Source organism: Crocodylus siamensis, chromosome 6, assembly GCF_052110815.1.
Source record: "Crocodylus siamensis isolate JL-2025a chromosome 6, ASM5211081v1, whole genome shotgun sequence".
NCBI lineage: Eukaryota > Metazoa > Chordata > Crocodylia > Crocodylidae > Crocodylus > Crocodylus siamensis.
The window spans coordinates 95,340,161-95,357,837 of NC_143400.1; the positions used below are offsets into that span (position 1 = coordinate 95,340,161).

At 53.2% G+C, this 17,677-nt stretch overlaps 1 protein-coding gene and 1 long non-coding RNA gene across 7 annotated transcripts in view; one reads left to right on the plus strand and one right to left on the minus strand.

The window, feature by feature from the left end:
* Positions 1-9,614: 9,614 nt before the first annotated feature.
* Positions 9,615-13,134, minus strand: LOC149863258 (uncharacterized). The gene is made up of 2 exons (XR_016442873.1): positions 13,096-13,134; positions 9,615-10,848 (listed from the first exon to the last, which is right to left on the minus strand). It is a non-coding gene; the product is annotated as an uncharacterized LOC149863258 (long non-coding RNA).
* The window catches only part of LPP (LIM domain containing preferred translocation partner in lipoma), a 423,011-nt gene continuing 418,354 nt past the window's right edge, over positions 13,021-17,677 (plus strand). For 5 of the 6 annotated variants that reach the window (XM_090050830.1, XM_090050829.1, XM_090050835.1 and 2 more), the window contains exon 1: positions 13,021-13,091. The gene's annotated coding sequence lies outside the window, so the exon portion shown is untranslated. The remainder of the gene's footprint in view (positions 13,092-17,677) is intronic. The other variant, XM_090050836.1, reaches the window with a different exon arrangement.

The following is a 17,677-nucleotide window of genomic DNA, read 5'->3' on the forward strand; positions in this document are numbered from 1 at the left end:
CAATTAGGGAGAGTTTGCTGGTCCACAGCATACAAAAGGTTGGGAACCACTGTCCCAAGGTACCTAGTCACTGTTGCTGAGATAAAACCGCTTAATAGTGCCTTTTCATCATTTCTAGGAAGGAATTTCTCAAAATGTGGGTGTGTGGGGGGGGGATTTCCATATTGCAGCGTTTCGTTTCAGTTCAGGACTGCAGGGAATTAAAATGAAATAAAAATAAAGCTGGTCTGAATTTTTCCCGGGAGGCAGGCTCTGAGCTTCCCCCCAGCTCTGCTAGCCAGTCCAGAGAAATACCCCTGCCAGGGCATGCAACCAGTGTCCCTTTGAATAATCCCAAACTCAAAGAGCAGGCAGGTGTTGGGCTGGAAAAAGGGTGTGCGGGGGCCCCTTGACGGGACACACCTTCCCCGGGGGTGCCAGCGGCGTCCTGGCTGGCGAGGCTGTTCTCAGGAGATGCAGGTTCCCGAGACCAAGGGAGCTGGGTGCCAAGATGCAACATTATTATGTTGGAGCTTATATAAGAGTAAGGAGGCTCTTTGTTCTATTTACAAAATCTTGTATTACCGACAAGGAAACTTCAGGGGCTGGTCTCCGAAGAAAACAATGAATAAAGAAAAGAGCTTTTTTTTTTTTTATCCACCCCCTCACGTAAATCCCCTGCCACTCAGAGATGTGTTTTTCCATACGTAACACCATCTCCAGGTTTTATAACCACAATTATAAAGCAAACAAACGCCCGAGCAGCATCTGAGAGCGCATCAAGGAATGCTTAGCCTGCGTGTTTGAAAACCCCAGCGGTGTTGGTTACAGCTTTGAAACACCTACATTTTTTTGTGCCTGAAGAATTTTTATTCAAGTGTCAGGAGGAGTTGCTAATCCCAGGGCGGCAATGCCCGTGTGTCGAGCTCTTAGCAAAGTTTGCTCCTCCAAGGCCTCTTTCTGGTAGAGGTGGTTGTAGCCCAGCTCCTTTCAGCCACCAGTCTCAAAATTAGGGGCAACGCCCCCTGCCCCGCAGCTGGATCAAAACACTGAGATCTGAACCTGTTGCTTGCTCATGGTCTTTAAGAGTTTCCCTTCTCACTTGCAAGGTGAGACATGAGCCTGAAGTGCATGCATGGTACATTTTTGTCCTCCTCCTACGCCACTCTTAACACTTTTTCAGGGGTTCAGTTGGCGCTGGAGGTGCCTTGACTCAAAGAAAAAAAGAAAAAAGGGACCATTTTTAATTAAAGGGTCAGAGGGGTTGAGTGAGACTATACTTGGCCCCTTGTGCACAAGAAGAGGGAAGCAAGACTATGAAAGGATCCCATGTCTTCCAGCACACCTATGGGTATAGCAGAGGATGCATTTTCAAGGGAGAGAGCGTAATAACTTACGCTTTAACACGAGGGGCCTCCAGAGCTCGAGGCATGAACACCTTCCTCTTGAACTAATGGTTAAAGATTTCCAACTGGGGTTTGTAGCAGCAGTAGCGGCCTTAGGGGAGGGCAAACCGGGCGGCCGCCCAGGGCCCCGCACTTTAGGGAACCCCACAATTTTGCAACAGATTTTTTGGGGGTGAAGTTATTAAAAACTTTGTTCTTTCTTCAACTAATGAATAAGTTTCATGGCTAGGGCAAAGTGAAATTGAAATAAAAAATGTCTTACTTGCTTATAGGTCATCAAAATTAAGCCTCTAAGGGGCCCCAAATGACTGTCGTGCTCAGGGCCCCGACAACCCTAAGGCTACCACTGGTAGACTTTTGTCCTCTGCGTGTCAGGCGTCAAAGTGGACCTATTGCACTTGCACTGAATAGCAGCTTACATTATTCAATCAAATGCGTTGAATAGTGGGTTACACGGCAGGGTGGGCTTGATTTAAATCAACTCCATTTAAATCATGGTATAAATCATGGTTTAAATCACTGGTGGGGAAGCCTCGATTTAATTATTGTTTTCTACAAAAAGGGCATTCTTGTTGTTTGAGCTCCTCTGTTCATTTAACTTCTTGACACTTTGCACTTCCGGAGAGAAGGAAGGGCTTGACTCTTTGCACACAAACTTGCAGAGAGACAATAGGCCTGGTGGGTGGGTAACGAGGTCTCTTCTCTCTCATCTCCATATAGTGCTGTTAACGAGGATGTTATCTCTGGAGACACAAATTCGGAGTTTGAGACCTGAAACTCAGCATCCCAGAGATGCTTCGTGGGCTCTTCCAGACTGAGCACCCAGTCCCTATTGGTAGAGCGGTTTTCTTTAATCTTTACTAATGTACTAGCAAATTGCCCGTCAAGAAGGACGGGGGTGGGAGGGGCATCCGGGGACGGAGGCCTGCATCTGGCCCACCCCAGCACTTCAGGGCCAGGCCTGCTCCCCACCTGCCCCATGCCGCTTCGGGGCCAGGCCCGCTCCCCACGCCCTTGCCCCCACCACTTCAGGCCCGGGGCTGCTCCCCTTGTGCTTTGGGACTGGGTCCATGCCCTGCACCCTCCCCCCCCACCACTTCAGGGCAGGGGCCACTCCCCCCCCCCACTTTGGGGCCAGGGCTGTTCCCCCATCCCCCATTTTGGAATGACGGGGGGGGGGCAGGCAGGGACAGAGCATTGCCCCCCAGCACCCCTGGGCCAGCACCCCATGCCACCACTGCCTCCAGGGAGCAGGGCGGGTGGGGAGGCCAGAAGCGCTAGCCTCGCGCCCCTGCTGCGTCCCCTCTATCCCCGCCGTCATGGCGGTGCTACGCCGCGCCGCCGCCTCCTGTCCAAATGCTCTTGGAGCACTCTGATTGGCTGCCGAGATAACCAATCAGAGTGTAAATAAAGCGTTATGGAAAGACAGACAGACAAAGGCTTTTATATAACTAGAATGGAGGAATACCATAAGATTGGGCCCCTAATATAGTCCATGGCCTGTTGTGACCTATTTATAAAACGTCTAAAAAGCTCACGTGAAGCTATTGTCTCAAGCAGTGTATAATTAGAAGCTATCATCCCTGTCTCATGATGATATCTTTAAGATTTAACATATCTTAAATTAAAACTATCTTTACATAGGTTTTTTTTTAAAAGCATCTTAGCAAAAAAATTATGATTTAATGAGAAAAAATCTGATTTAAATACAAAAAATCCATTTTTAATTTTGTTTTTAATTGCTGATTTTTATCCACCCTGTGTGGGTGGGGGACTAATACTGTGAAGACCCAGTGGAGGTGTTTTGGGGTAGGGAAGAAGTTCCTGGATACCCAGGGCACAGCGGCATGGAGCAGCACAGCCCACAGCTTTCCAATAGGTGTTTTAAGAGACGAAGTGCCCTGGGCAAGGGCGATGTAACTAGAAAGCACTCCTCTATCCAGAAGCACCTAGCATTGCAGTATGTGGGGGATGGTGGTAACCAAGCCAGGAAGCCACAAAGAAGTTGAAGCATAAGAAAACTTCCCTATTCTGTTGGAAACCAGGAGAGAGATTTTTTAGCACCGAGCTCCTGGATAAAGGGTGAGCAAACCCGCTCTCCCCATCCAGGGACTCCCGTCCTCCACTTCCGTTGCCCCCACAACTAAAACATCCCACGGAGCAAACCTTTTCATCCGACCCAAAGTGAAATCACGTGGCTGTTCATTTCAAACGCTTTTAGTGCAAGTCGATCGGTGCTGAGTTCCTTTGATTTGTATTTTCTTTCGGTTCAGCTGCCTTCATAGTGGAAGACTGTTATCAACCTTGGGGTAGCGGGCACGGGGTGGTTTTCAAGTGACTTGTCTAAGACACCCAGACTACCCCGTGCCATTAGCTGGTCTGCGTAAAATAAAGGTCAACGATGTCAAGGATCCATTTTTCTTGGAACCAGGGAAATAAAAAGGGGCAAATTTCTCAGGGTTATCGGAGGCCTGACGTCTTGATGCGTGTGCCTATGGATCTGTGATGCAGCAGCGTTACCGAATCCGTCCGCACCCTCCGCTCTGTTGGGTTTTCACTTTTCAACTGGGTGGACAAGGCATGTGCTAAAGGTCCAGGCAGGAGCCGGGCTCTTGCAGCAGGAGAGATTCAGAAATAGAGGTGTTTGTTCAGTTCGCTGGTTTTCGAATAGAAAGATAATGTCATACTTTTGGGGCTAGACTCCCACTAATTAAACTTTCTAAGCCACAATTTTTGGTAGCCTGCCAGTATAACCTACCCACTTTCCCCTGCTCTGCTGTAGGCCAGGGGTGGCAATGAGATCCGGGTGCGGTCTTGAGCCTTCATTACATTTTGCTAAATCCGTTGCGTATATTTACAAGGGAGCTCAGAGCCGCTGTAAACCCAGCCTGAGCTGCAATTGCCACATTGAAGGGACGCGACTTATCTCGGTTGTTTGCTAAGGAGCTTTCCGTGGGCGCCCGCCGCTGGAGCAGGAGGAACGTCTAGTGGTTGAAAGCACGGAGAGAGCGGGAGCAGATCGGGATGCAATTTCCAGCTCCATTTCAGACTTCACCTCAGACATCAGGTGAGTCCTTTATCTCAGTTTCTCCGTCTGGGATAATATTGACCTATTCCTATCACCTGACCCTCAGTCAAGGGGTCAAGGACCAGTCTCACTGGCCCAACTATTGACCTCAGAGAGTTGCGCACGGGCTGGGGTGACGTGGGTGTTAGGGCGCACCGCTGACAGCCCAAAGGTCACACATTTGAGGTCATAGCAGACACACTATCGTGGTGCAGCCATGTCAGACTCAAAATGAATCTGCAAATTTTGCAGGGAGAGAGCTCAATTTGTGGTTTGTAAGACTTCGGAGACAGCTGCGGACAGTGAGAACGGGTGAGATCTTTGGCTGGCTGACAAACGTGGGGTTGCTCTTCAATATGTGGGACAGAAAAATCCAAGTACTCACGTGGTACCATGTACCAGGATGGGAGCAGCAGAGCTGACCCTCCTTGGGCTAGCCCTTTCATGGCAACTACCGGTGCCTTCTGCATAAGGGTCACGATGAGACATTGCCAAAGCAAGCCTGCTCTCCATGGGGAGCAATGAAACCAGCTTAAATATAGCAGGTGAGAGAGCCAGAGCCTGGTTGAGTCTGGACCTGGGCCTGCGAGGAGAAGAGAGGTTGGTGCTGTTCTCTTCTTGAAGCTGAGACCAGCTAACCTGACTACGTTTGCAGCAAGGCTGGATGCGACCGTGTAGGCTGGTGGGTGGGTTCTTGCTAATGCTTGGTTTCAATGGCTATGAGAACAAAATACTTTTCAGAGGAGGCTGGTCCCAGGTGGGGAGGCAGCAATGCAGTGGGGCCTGCAGGCACAAGGGGCTGCATGTCCCCAGGCCCTGATCACTAATTGGGAAAGAGCCACCGGCCTCCAGCCTGGGCCAGATGAAGGCAAGAGGCAAGACACTTGAAAAGCAGGAGTACCTTGACCGGTAGGTGCAGTCAGGTAGGGCCAGTGGCTCACGTTGCTGACATTTTGATGGTAATATGCATCTTTTTATTTGTAAAATAATGGCTTTTTCCCTGCTGTTTGGGTCTACTTTGCAAAGTCAGCATCTGACTGCAAAATCTATCCCATCTTGGAGGAATCCGACCTGGCGTTAGGGTTCGCCCCCATCTCTGCAGATGGGTTTTAAATGACACATTCCTAAATCGTGCTGATAAAATATTTGCAAGCCTGCTCATCCTTGCTTGCTGCTCTGTACAGACCACTGGTTTACAGCAGTGACATCCATAATGCTACGGACATCGGTTTCCTTTGTTTATCTGAATCCTGGGATCCGAAAGTCAGTTCTTTCACTCAACAGCGTCTCTCTGACATAAAAAAAGAAAAGAATGATGCTTATGTATCCTCAACAGTTATTTGTCATGCAATCAATTTAAGGCCGGAAGACATCAGAAAATGTGATATTCTACATTCTTCTTTGCTCACTACTGAAATCTTTAGGTGCCCAGACTGCATCTCACTAGAAAAGCTGGGTATGAGCTTGATGCGCCTGTGTTTACGTGTGAGCTTGAAAAATTAGATTTGGCAAGAAGCAACCATAAGACGCAAGGATGTACAGTCCCTGGATCACTTGCAAGAGCTCTATTAACAATCTGATGCAGCCCCATGCTAATGCATTGCTTTCTCTACGGTGCCTGTAGCAGTCCTGACCTCAGTTACTGGTGGGGAACCGATGCTCAGAAGCAAGAGGCCTTTGCAAATACTCAGTTGTTTGCAAGGCCTGTGTCATCCAGGTCTGTCTTGTTCATTTTTCTCATCTTGGCTTCAGATTTTCCTCTTATCAGATTGATTCGCTTGTCTTTTGCCAACCCTTTCCACCCCCGCCACATACTTCTAATCCCTCCATGTGTCTCCGTACTATTCCCGTCTCCCGTGGCGTTACGTCTGGAGGAGTTGTAAATATCAGATGTGAGATTCATTAGCTGCCAGCCTTTGCTCAGAACGATCGTAGTTTTGCGACTGCACATTTTTTTCCCCTCTGATTTTATTTGCATAAAAGACGACGAATCTACAGGACTGATGAGGGAGGCTGGCAGGGTAAAGGTGCCCCATTGACAGGGCTCCACTTTTTCCTTCGGCACGAGGAGGCGGCGATGAGGTCAGCACCACGCTCCAACCACCTTTACACCCAGGTAGCTCCACGTACCTGTTGGACAGGAGGCTGGGTGAGCCTCAGGGTCACGCTGGAAGTAGAAATAGTGAGTAAACACCTAGCATCCACACCTGGGATCAGTCCACTTCATAACCGGTCACCCAACCGACCGAGCTACTCGGCTCCCAACGAGGGAGACCATCAGACGCAATCTTAAATACACATAGCAGAAGTGTCGATGACTAGAGAGACAAGCAAATTCCATGTAAAACAGCCCCATCCAGTTTCTCTGTCTGCTAACTTTTTTAGCCTTTTCACTGAAAAGCTTCTCACGTAGGTCACTCTCTTCCCTGACAACAAACCCAATATTTTCCAGAGCCAGGACGGGCATTTTTTTAGTGCTTTCCTAGTCATTCTTCCAACAAGGTGCCCCTGTCCATTTTTGCTACCAGGAGAAGACATCTGGTTAGCGCTTTTCTCGTTTCCATTCCCACCGGGGAGGCCCAGCGCTTAAAAGAACGAGCCTGCCAAACCATGTGTGTCAATGGAAACATTAAACACATATCAGATCTATCATTGTACCATTTTAGTTGTGTTGCCTTTCTTAACATATTTGATTGATTCTATTTTTACCAAGCAAGCTACTTAATTTTTCATCATCAAAAACCTGGAAGGGGAGAGGTAAATACTCAGCCTTAATTAAGACGCCTGCTGAAAGTTCATAGAAAAGGGGAGAACAGAGAGAGAGAGAGAGAGAGGGGACAATCCTTGCATGACGGGTGCTTGCAACCTGCAACGCCCTGATGAGATATGAGTCCAGTTTTCCAGGTTTATGGAGATGGTGCCTTGAGTTGGATGAAAAATTAGTTAAACTTATCATTTCTGTTTTATTGGGGGGGAAACGGGCTGCGTTTCAACAGTTTTGACCAGCTCTAGTTGTGACTTGAGTCAGTGGTAAAGCCAAGTACCTTCGAAGTCCTGGAGCCCACATTTCTCAATAGTCGTCTAAGTTTCAACCCACAAGAATACTTAAACACATCCTTAAGTCTGTTCCCCATTCAGCGGGCCATTTGCACATAGGTTGGACGCTCTTATCATCAACTAGACTGAAGCACGCTGCATAGGCGCGCTGCTGAACTGCAGCCGTGGCAATTACGATATGATATGACAGAGCTTGCTCATTTGCAAATAAGCCCAAACGTTACCGAGAACAAAGAGTACATTTCCAAAAGAAGGTAGGCAAAGGGAAATAGTTGGACAAAGCTTGAGATGCTGCAGGCTTAGCGCTTTACTTTTCTCACTTGGGATGGCAAGTATAAACAACTAACTGCTTGAAAATAAAATGCTACCAAATGAGTGCTGGCAGCAAGTCAAATGGAGGCTGTGAATGAATCGTGCATCTCACGAGGAGGCTCAGAGCTGCTTTCCTGTTTGGAGCTGGGCGTGCAAGTGAAGTTACGGGGGTTTGCTCTGGAGATTACTGCATATGTAATCAGGGAAGGATCCCACCCGGGGCTGGTCTGCTGGTCAGTCGTTCATAATTGATTACCACCAGTTAAGCACGTCTCGCATGCAGAGAGGCCTACAACAAAGCTACTGAAAAATGCTCGAGTTCAGCCCGTTGCTTCCCCTAGCTCCTACCTGCCACTTGGGGAAAAAAACCCAGCAAAATGCCCACATGAAGCAAGAAAAAGCGTCTTGACGGTGCCCTTCCTTGCCTGTCCATGCTGCTGTTCCATTTTTTCATGGTTGGGAGACCCACTTTTGTCTTCTTTTGATACTTCTGATGTTGGACACAGAGGCTTTCAAGGGATGCTCCTCCCTCCATCTCCACTTTAGTATCAGGAATTGTTAACCCGTTGCAGCAGAGGGCAGTGAGAAAAAAAATCATCTCCATCGTCCAACCATGGATCAACAGGTCATAGATAAGACCCAGAAATTTGGTTCAGAGGAGGTGGCTAACCAAGTCCTCTCTTGAGCAGAAAGTCAGGCTGCTGCACTTGCAACGAAAGGTGCCTCCTCGGTGTCATTCCCAATCTCCCAGGTTTTACCTGCAGGCGAATTCACTGAGTAGGTGAGCCGCCCCGTGTGTGGGATATCGACCGGTAAAGGGAGTGCGTCAGAGCCCCTTGGCCGGCTCTCTGCAACTGGAAACTTCGAAGCACCACCAAACATTAGGGAGTTTGGGTTATATTCTGCATCCCAAGGCTTTGCTGGCGATGTCCCATTGAACATGCTTGAGGCTTTCCTTCAGGCTGTTCTGTCTTCCCCCTCTTGCCCAGCTGAAAGCCCAGAGATGTAGGGACACTCATGGAAAGCAGGCCCCGCTTTCGTGCTTGTGGTTGACACGCGGGCGAATCGAGGTGCAGGGACTGGACCAAAGCCGTACAGCAAAGGCGGGAGCAGAAAGCTGGTCTCCCAGTTCCTCCCCTGCGTTTCAGCTGCCAAGTACCATGCATCCTGTGCTGGAATAGTACAGGGCATGGGCCACTTATAGGGAAAGGGATGCAGGGAAATGCGGGGAAAGCATTTTTAGCTCCTCTAGGTCAGTGCTCAAATAGGAATCCGCATCGTTAAAAGCATCTGACTTGCTTCGGAGTTCTTGGCGACAGAAGAATTGCTCTATTATTTTCCTGTATTTAAAAAAAGACAAAAAGAAAAGAAAAGAGTGCAAACGAAGAGCTGGCATTTTCCGAGGGCTGCCTCAAGTCTATCAAGTTTGCAAAAGTTGAGTGCGAAGGATCTTCCCGGCTGCAGACTCTGTACTTGAAGATGTCACGTTTCTTTATTGCAATTTGAGATGCGGGTCATGGTCGCAAAGTAAAGAATAGAAACGTTCACGGCTCGTCACGAAAGTGGCCCTGCCTAGAAAGCCTAGCTTGGCTTTCTGTATTCACCGCAGATGTAACTTTCACGAAATGGGATTTCATAGACATTCGGGCTGGAAGGGGCCTCGGAAGATCATTGAGTCCAGCCCCTGGTCATGTTTGACTTACAGGATCTCATTTAGGCCGCTTTTGAAAAAGCAAGTCTTACCCTCAGTGTGTCTATCTGCAAAATGGAAACAAAATCAGTCTACTAGCCTGGAGGTTTAAGGCTTAATATTTGCAAAGCACTTTACATTTCTATAGCTGCTTTAAAAAAAAAAAAAAAGATTTAAAAAGTGTTTTTTCTCCTGTTAACACGACCGGGTCGACTCCATAACTGCAATGGGGAAGGACGTGTCAGACATTGGACCTGTAGTAAAGAGAGTATCTGATCACTGGCTTTCTCCAGGAGGCTAACCAGAAAACTCTTGCTGCTGTTTAATTTTGGACAAATCAGTTTCCCTTAAATTGCAAGTCGGACTTGATGATCTGCTCAGGTCTCTTCCGACCCTAGAAACTATGAAACTATGCAAGATATTTTTATCGGCGTGATATAACGAAAGGTCTGCTGCAGATTTGCATAAAAACACCGGACAGAGGAGAAAAATGGACACTAAATAACTCTGCGGGCTCTGATTTAGAAGCCGTACAGCTCAGAGGCACGTGGTGCCGCACGAGGGATCGTCGAGCTTGCCCGGCACGATATGAGCAGCAGGATTTGACCTGTTTCTTGCACAGAGTCCGGGGCGTTCAGCTGAGCGGACGTGCATCTTTTGGGCAGTGGTGCAACCTTGATTCAAAGGCCTGACTGGAAGATTTGCCATCACGTGCCTCGAGTAAGCCGTCTTCCAAGTGTGACTTCCTTTTACCGTTAGAAACTTGCCCAGTGTTTCCAGTTTGCATTTCCCTAGCTTCGGCTTCCAGCAGTCGGCTCTTGCTCTGCCTCTGCCTGCTAAATTTGAGGGCCTGCATCCATCTGAAATCTCCACGCTCCAAAACCCACCAAATGTTCCCGGGCTCTGGCCCTGATCCGGCAATACGATTCGCGCGGGCAGGCTGCGCTGCGTCTCCGCGCCCCTAACCCACGCAGGCGTTGCAATTTAGCAGGCCAACTTATCCTCCGCGGGCTGTCAAACCCCGCTGTTTGAAGGAGGGGGATTTCAGGAAGCGATGAGTGAGATTTGAAACGTCTCCTGAAAGCGCAGAGCAAAATCCTTCATCGCCAGGGCGAGGCACTCACAAAGTGCTTGAGAAGCCGTCCAAGCATCTCCTTCCAAAAGAGCGAGGTTTGGCAGAGCTGCCTTCGGCACCGCAACCCTTCTCGCTCCCTGGTGCAAATGCTGCCCCGTCCAGCTGTGAACACGCCAGGCTTGGTCTGCCGGGGGTCACGCTCGATCCAGCTGAAAACTGCCGCTCGCCTCCGCTTCTTGTGGACTGGCTTTCTCGCACGTAACTGTAGAACGATCAAACCAAGAGATATTCCAGGGAAGAATTTCCCTCCCCCACCCCGCTTCGTCTCCGTGCATTTGACCGTCCTGTGTCGCGGACTCGGTTTCTTCCAAGCCCCCAGCAGCGGGAGAGCAAGGGGGTGGGGAAATGCGAAGGGAAATGTGATTGCCCACCTGGGAGACCTGGCACTCAGGTGAGGCTTTATTAAAATGGATTAGGCGACATGCATGAATCTGGGGTGCAAACTAAACCCCCCCACCCTGCAGGGCTGCGGTGCCCACGCACCACGAGCGCAGGGATTTCGGGCTTCCGGGATGCAGGCCTAGAGCCGCCCTGTTAAACACCGCGCCGGCTCCTGGGCTGTACCAGCATCCTTCCTGGCGGATGCAGGGCAACCCCCGCTGCCCCACGGCTCCTCTGCCCCGGGGAATTGCAACCCCTGCCCTGCTCCTTTCCCCCTTGCAAGGCAGGCCATCCCCCTTCCCCCTCTGCTCCGCTCGCCCGCCCGCCCTCCCTCTCCTGCCTGCAGCCCTTACAAGGACAAATCTGCCTGCAGCCAAAGGCACGGATTTGGGGCCCTGACGTCAGCCCCCGGCTCCTGCCCGCCAGGCCCAGCCTGGCACCACTTTTGCTTTGTGTTTGGGGGCTGCGCCCCTGGGAGAGGAAGGTAATAAGAGGGGAGGCGCGTGCAAGGGGATGGGGAGAGAAGGGAGAGAGTGCAAGGGGCGTAGGAGGCGGTGTGTGCCAAGGGACAAGAAGCCTGAAAGCCTAAGGGGCGGGGGGGAGGTCTGTGCAAGGGGGCAGAAGCATGGATGCCCATGGGGGTGTGCAAGGGGGCAGGAACCTGGATGTCCACAGGGGAGTGTGCAAGGGGGCAGGAGCTGGGATGCCCCTGGGCAGGTGTAGAAGGGGACAGGAGCCTGGAAGCCCTCAGGGGAGTGTGCAAGGGGGCAGTGTGTGCAAAGGGGCAGAAGCCTGGATGCCCATGGGGGTGTGTGCAAGGGGGCAGGAGCCTGGAAGCCCTCAGGGGAGTGTGCAAGGGGGCAGTGTGTGCAAAGGGGCAGAAGCCTGGATGCCCATGGGGGTGTGTGCAAGGGGGCAGGAGCCTGGAAGCCCTCAGGGGAGTGTGCAAGGGGGCAGTGTGTGCAAAGGGGCAGAAGCCTGGATGCCCATGGGGGGGGTGCAAGGGGGCAGGAGTCTGGAAGCCCACGCGGGGAGTGTGCAAGGGGGCAGTGCGTGCAAAGGGGAGAAGCCTGGATGCCCATGGGGGGTGTGCAAGGCGGGGCAGGAGCCCGGAAGCCCATGCGGGGCGTGTGCAAGGGGGCAGGAGCCTGGATGTCCACAGGGGAGTGTGCAAGGGGGCAGGAGCTGGGATGCCCCTGGGCAGGTGTAGAAGGGGACAGGAGCCTGGAAGCCCTCAGGGGAGTGTGCAAGGGGGCAGTGTGTGCAAAGGGGCAGAAGCCTGGATGCCCATGGGGGTGTGTGCAAGGGGGCAGGAGCCTGGAAGCCCTCAGGGGAGTGTGCAAGGGGGCAGTGTGTGCAAAGGGGCAGAAGCCTGGATGCCCATGGGGGGGGTGTGCAAGGGGGCAGGAGCCTAGATGCCCATGGGGGGTGTGCAAGGGGGCAGGAGTCTGGAAGCCCACGCGGGGAGTGTGCAAGGGGGCAGTGCGTGCAAAGGGGAGAAGCCTGGATGCCCATGGGGGTGTGTGCAAGGGGGCAGGAGCCTGGAAGCCCTCAGGGGAGTGTGCAAGGGGGCAGTGTGTGCAAAGGGGCAGAAGCCTGGATGCCCATGGGGGGGTGTGCAAGGGGGCAGGAGCCTAGATGCCCATGGGGGGTGTGCAAGGGGGCAGGAGTCTGGAAGCCCACGCGGGGAGTGTGCAAGGGGGCAGTGCGTGCAAAGGGGAGAAGCCTGGATGCCCATGGGGGGTGTGCAAGGCGGGGCAGGAGCCCGGAAGCCCATGCGGGGCGTGTGCAAGGGGGCAGGAGCCTGGCGGGAAGCCCGGGGGGGGGGTGCCGGGGGCAGCAGCCTGGAGGCCCGCGGACGGCGGGTGTGCAAGGTGGGGCAGGAGCCCGGAAGCCCACGCGGGGAGCGTGCAAGGGGGCGGCGGCAGGCTGGGCGCGTGCAAGGGCGGGGGGGGGGGGGGGGGGCAGGATCCGGGCACTGCGGCGGGGGCGGTCGCTGCAGCCGGGCTCCGCCTCCCGCCGCCTCCTCCCGCCGCCGCCGCCGCGTCCCGCGCCCCCCCCGAGGTACCGTTGCAAACGAGAAGTCCCCCGGCCGCCGCCGCCCCCGCCCGGGCCCCCCCCGGGAGTGCGGCCCGCCCCCGCCCGGGCCCGCGCGCCCCGCCCCCGCCCCCGCCCCGGGGGGCCTGCAGGGGCCTGTGCGGGGGGTGCGCCTCCCCCGGGGGCCTGGGCGGCAGGCGTGCCCCTGCCCCCCTTGCTTCGAGGCGAGCGGGATCCCCGCTCTTCTGGGGGGCACCTGCACGCGGCCCACCCTCCCCCTCCGGCTGCCGACGCCCCGGTTTCCTGGGGCAGGCCGGGGGGCCCGGGCCGGGGTGCGAGGGCCCGGCCAGCGCGGCCTTGTCTGGGGGCCTGGCCCCTCGGGCTCGGCGGGGCGCCCGCTTGGCCCCCACGGCGCTGCGGCCCTTGTGCGCGCTGCGGGCGGGCGTGCGGGCGGGGGGCTGAAAACGGTGAACGTCGGGTTCTGGCTCTCCTCATCTCTGGCGAAGCGGGCCCGGGGCCGAAAGGTCGCCTGAGGCGACGGGCGCCGCGTCCACGGGCCCCTGCGCCCCGACGGCGGATGAGTTGACGCCGTCAGCCGAGTGCCCGGTGGCGGAAACGCACGGTTCAGCCAGATTCACCGGGGGTTGCACACGTGCTTGGGGGGGAAAGGGCAAGCTTTTGAGCAGAGGAGCAAGGGGCGCGGCTGCGAGGGAGAGAGGAATGGGGGGAAAACCCCGCTGAGACCCAGGCCGCTCTCCCGTCCAGGGCATGCCACGTGTGACGCACGAGACTGGGCCAGACCTGATCTGACCTAGCTCGTGGCAGCAGGGAGCAAAGTGTTTGGGGCGCGCTTCTTGTTGTTGCAGAAAGCAGTCTGGGAGATTGGAGGCTTTGATGCCACGGTGTATGATGTTCCCCAGCTGTTCCAGCCATGGGGGCCTAAATACAGGACCGTGGGGGAAGAGGGCGAGGATGGGATCCAGAGCCTTTCGCTCCTGGGTCGCCGGTTCAGCTGCGGTCCGAGTTGCTGGCTGCCTGAGAGCTGCTGCCCGGCGTCAGCGCGCCCTGGAAAAGACCCGTGGGGTATTCGGCCTGTTTCCATTCCAGGGTTTTATCACGCGCGGATCCCGAAAGGCAAGGCTTGCCTTAGACAATTATTCCGCAGCGTGATGGGAACTTTGTCAGAAATGTTTCTGGGGCTGTGGTCAGTCTGCTTTTTCCCCTTATCCTTGCTGCTTGCATTTACATGCATTCTTCCTCTCTCTCTTGCTTGGTCTTGATGCACGGTCCGTCCAGGCGCGTCTGCACTGGGGGCAGCTGGGGTTTGGATCGGGCACTGGCGTTGCCGTCGCCGTGTCTTCTCGCGCCGCACGGTTAAAACGCGTGCACCCTGATTTCCGCAGCGCTCCCGTCCATCCTGCCGTCCAGAACGATGACCGGGAAGTCTGTCTGCGAGGTCCCGCGTGCTTCCCTCTGAATCAGTGGGCCCCGGCGGCTCATGGCAGCTGGTTACCAGCCGAGATGGGATTTTTAGACCAGCGTGGCAGCTTCCAACCCTACAGACCTCCTCCTTGCCGCCGGGCCTGAACTCCCTTCTGCAGTTTGCAGGCAGCCTGCTGAAAGGTCTCTTGGCCTCTTGCAAGTTGCTCCCACTCGCTCCATCGTCCGGTTTTGTTTCTTTAGCCCTGTTCGGTTTATCGGCGTGCTTCGGTGCACGCGTGTCTCGGACGATGCCTCTGCGTACTCCACCCCAAAGTAGAGCAGACTGGCCACGTGGCAGACGCGTTACCTGCGTTGCTCCCTGTTCTAGCACTTGCCTGCGCGGCAGCTTTCCCAGATTTCTCCTTTTTCACGGGGTACTTGTACCTTTGTCATACGCATCTTAATCACCCATTACAATTGGCGTTGTCTCCCCTCCTTGTTAAGTGTCTTGGCGGCGGGGCCTAGGATTGAATTGACGGTGGAGAATTGAATTGCATGCTCCCCGACGGGGATTTTCCCATCCAAATGTGGTTGGGGATGGGTGGCAGGGGGAACATTGCATGGAAAGGTGTGTACATTGCCTGTCGGCCACATCCATTGGCCACGGTTTGCTATGGGGTTAAGTGTCTATTTTATTTCATAGTTTCATAGTTTCTAGGGTCGGAAGGGACCTGAGTAGATCATCTAGTCCGACCCCCCGCCATGGCAGGAAACAATACTGGGGTCAAACGATTGATTTGGTTAATTATTTAGCTGTTAATGAGATGCTTGTCATAGAGTCATAGACAGTGAGGGCTGGAGGAGGCCGCCGGGGCCCTTGTTCGAAGCAGGGCCAGCCCTGACTCCATCTTCCCAGCCACGGCTTGGTCTTCTGGGTATTCAAAACCTCCAAGGATGGAGACTGCGCCACCCTGGACTGTCCTGCCCACCAACAAGCTTAGGGCAGCTGACCGAAAAGAGCAAATGAGAGAAACAAAATAATTTAAAACTATATCGGTCCTTTGCTGCTGTATAAGACAGAGATAGCGAGGCAGCGCAGCAACCATTGGAAATCCCAGTTTCCAAAGTGATAACCATTTGCTTACTACATGCTGAGGCAGATGAGATCTCAAAATGATCTAATTCTGAATACCAGCGTTGGTCCCACTTTGACTGCACCGTTGCCGCGGCCTTGCTCTTGCAGTTGGCAGGAGGCAGCGCTCTAACATGTGACAGCTTAAAATTCAAGCATTCGGGCATCTCCCTTATGGTAGCATTCGCCCCTGCTAGACGCTGAAGGATACTCCTGTCGGGGTACACGACACGTAGAGAGGGTTTGCACGGGGGATCTGCAAGGGGGCAGGAGCCTGGATGCCCATGGAGGGCATACCTTTGATCTCTGAATCTAATAAAGGTGCAAAATGATGGCTGTTAGTATTGCCCTGGGATCAGAACGGCTTTCTCAGTGATTATTACTATTATTATGATACTATCCAGAGGGCCCCCATCAGGGTAGGCGCCTGCCATTTGATTTCGAAGCATGGGTATCGTGCTTGTTCAAATAATTTTTTCACATTTGGATGCCAGATCTGTTAACGCCTCCAGAAACCTCAAGCGAGTTGCTTTCCCTTCATTCTGCCCAGCGAAGAGAAGCTAGAGCATTTCAGAGCAGCGTGATGGAAATGATTAAGGGCTGGAGGAAAAAAAAATTTGATGAAGGAGATATTAAGAGGGACTGCCGGTGTTTGCAAGTCAGCGCGGGAGAGCTGGTAAAATAAAAAGCACCAAGTAAGCGAATTGGAGAGAGCGTGTCTATTTAATATGTCCCGTAGCACAAGGCCTGGGGGGGACGTTTAATGAAATTGCGAGGGGTTCGTTCTTACTGGTTTTGGAAGAGATGCTAAACCCGCCACATTCAAAATCTTTTTTGACTAAGAAGGATTGGGAGCTTTGTTCATAATGGGTAGTCACGGCGGGAGACAGGTGCTGCCATAGATGGACCCTGGGTTTGTCAGGTGAATTGGTGTAAAAACGTTAAACTTCAGTTTTCACTCTAGTATTCTCCCCTGCGTCCAGCCTTCGCAGCCACTGCTGAACACGCGGGGTATGGACGATGTCCGAGACGGCGTGCTGCCCCCCCAGCAGTGTGAAATGGGTGCAGAAAAGGGAAGCCTAAATAAACTTTGAATGATCTTGCTCTTAAGCCACCCATTGCAATGCCACCGGTGAAGCACGCGCTTCCTTTAGGTACCGCTGTGCTTTTAAGGTCTGTTATCTTGCCCCTCTCCTGATGCGGGAGGACTTTGAAGGAGCCCCATGACTACCTGGAGGACTTCTTTCAAAGCAGCAGTCTCAACACGAGGATCGGAAAGGAAAGGTTTTGCAGTCAGCTCATGCCTGTCGGCCGAGACTCGCAAAAGGGAATGTCAGAAAGCGTGGTGTGCTTTTTGTTTTGTAAAATAGAAACAAACAGTGAAAAGAAAATAAATGAAACCGAAAACCACAGACCAGAAAAACCCCCCATGATGCCTACGGGCTTTCGACAATTCAAGACATTTGCTTCGACCAGCCTTGGTGCTTAGCAGGTGCTGCTCCCGGTGCTTCCGGGCATGGAAAGACAGGCGGTCGCGTTGCTAATCCAGATATGAAAAATGTTGCCTAATCGTAGCGATTAAGATGAGTAGCAAAGACACTCGAGCAGAGATTCTCCCCTGATCCCAAGGAGAATCACCTTCGATCACTTTCTGAGCCGGCGCGAGAGGCGGGAAGAAAATGATCGTTTTGAAGTCTCCGTCAGCAAGTACTTGTCATGTTAGATGATCGGTATCTGCTGTTGGGATCTGTGGGTGACACTCGCACACGCATGAGTCTGAGTCGCTCGCAGACTCTCTGTAGAGTGTCACAGTCTGTTGAAGGAAGGAAAACAAACGCCCGTGGCGTCGTGGGTTGCCCATAACCTTTTCTTAGATGAGGGGCGGGCTCATGTGCATCACAGCCCTCCTTTTTCAGACGCTCAGAGACGTTCAGGGCAGGAGCATTTGGAGCGGTTCCTCCTCGTTAGTGGCTTGACGGGGTCTCAAGCTGAGGCCTGGCTGGCCCTTGTGCACCGGCCGGACCAGTTTTGTCCCTTTGTGTTATTAATGAGACCCCCG